Source organism: Elephantulus edwardii, unplaced genomic scaffold (assembly GCF_000299155.1).
Source record: "Elephantulus edwardii isolate Elephantulus edwardi_28Jun2011 unplaced genomic scaffold, EleEdw1.0 scaffold00223, whole genome shotgun sequence".
Classification (NCBI taxonomy): domain Eukaryota; kingdom Metazoa; phylum Chordata; class Mammalia; order Macroscelidea; family Macroscelididae; genus Elephantulus; species Elephantulus edwardii.
Window position 1 is genome coordinate 3,304,941 of NW_006399973.1, and position 1,738 is coordinate 3,306,678.

The 1,738-nt window shown below is 42.3% G+C and overlaps 1 pseudogene; it reads right to left on the reverse strand.

Annotated features, from left to right (window-relative positions):
- Nucleotides 1-537: 537 nt before the first annotated feature.
- Nucleotides 538-1,292, reverse strand: LOC102868736 (annotated as a pseudogene).
- Nucleotides 1,293-1,738: the final 446 nt, after the last annotated feature.

Sequence of the window (1,738 nt, forward strand, 5' to 3'; positions counted from 1 at the left end):
AGAGTAAACTGGGTCACAATTTGTCTAAAGGAACAGCTGTACCCAAAGATGTGCACAGTGAAATTGTGTAATCCATAGTGGTCCAACTTGTAATATCCATTGCATATCTATTTCTACTATAGTTTTGTAAGTGCTCCAAACCCTGAAGGACTCACAGTAATTACCCTTGTGACTAAAATTAATTGCCCCTTTTATCCCCCACCAGGATAAACCAATATGGCAACATGAAGGCAGTTTTCTTTGCTTAGACATGGAAGCAGTTCTAATGCTTGCTCATTTGAAGCCACTATGGACCAAAAGTACTATGCCAAACGTTTATAACTTGTATAAAAATTCCACATTCCCATATTGGCAATCTCGGGATCAAAACGGAAAATTCGCTAAATGTTAACTGGCTCTACTCCCCTAATATTAAACACAAAAAACACATGGGAAATGCAGAAATTCAAGTAGAAGTAACATAAACCTGTCATAAGTCGTAAACAAAACAACTATTTCTGGAACAGCATGGATGACAAATGGTCTACTGTGTAAATTTTAAAATGAGACAGACAAAAGTTGGAAGGCTGGTTGATTTCTCTCTCCTTCTCCTGCTTCATCACCTTTGGTATCCAATGTCCACAATGCCAAGTTGTCTCTCAGTAACTGCATTATTAGCGTGCTGTCTTTGTACGACTCTTCCCTTAATGTATCATGTTCAGCAAAGGTTTAATCAAAAGCTGTGTTTGCAAGATAGCAGGAGTTCATTCTCCAGTGAGTTAAGAATCTCAGAACACAGAGAAGTTAAGGGCCAAACCCTATCTGATAGGATGTGTTAGTTACATTTCCTTTTTGGTGAGTTCAAAAGCTTCTTGGGATGCTTGTGGTGACTGATCCACGATCCCTTTCTTGTCTTTACCAACAGCAAGCTCAGCCAAGTAACCATAGTAGCTGCCTTTCATTTTGAAGTAGAAGACATTGCTCTCTGCTTGTCAAGTATTGGGGATCAAGAATGTTTCCAGAATAGACAGTCCATCACTGCAGATAGATCTTAGCTCCATCTCAATTTTCTCTCTGTATTCTCCAGCCACTTGCTGATTTTTCTCAGCACCTTCCGTCTTTTGCTCAATATTTGAGACAACCCTCCAAGATGACCGATGGCCTCCCACAACATTTTTATACACAGCTGAAAGAAGATTCTTCTTCTCATAGGATAATTCCACTCCTTGCTCAGTTACAGATTTCATGCAGGCTGCCATGTCATTATATCGTTCAGCCTGCTCGACCTTTTGCACCAGCTTATTTTCATCCATGATTGGATGGTCTGTGTCCAGAGTGGGTAGCGGCGGGTGGTCAGGGGCTCAGCAGCCCCTGGGCAGCAGCAGCAGCAGCAAGGCTGAGTGCCTGTCCCCAGATTTTGCTGCTCCTGTAGTGATCTACTTTCCAAAAATCAATCACTGCAAGTCTAGTGGAACTCAATTCTGCTCTGATACACATGGCATCATCACGAGTCAGTCAGCTTGATGATAAGTGGTTCGTTGCTGTTATTGCTGTTAAGCACCAATGAGAGTTGAGTATGACCCAGAGACCTTATGGCCAACAGATCTAAACCCCGGCCTATCCTGTGTCATCCTCATCATGCCTGCACACATGTGAGCCCGTGGCCACAGACACTGTTAGGAAAGCTTGATAGCTTGTGTTTACAGGGCCCTGCTCATGTCTCCTCTATTGTAGCCTTGTCTAAAATAAAAAAAGTGTA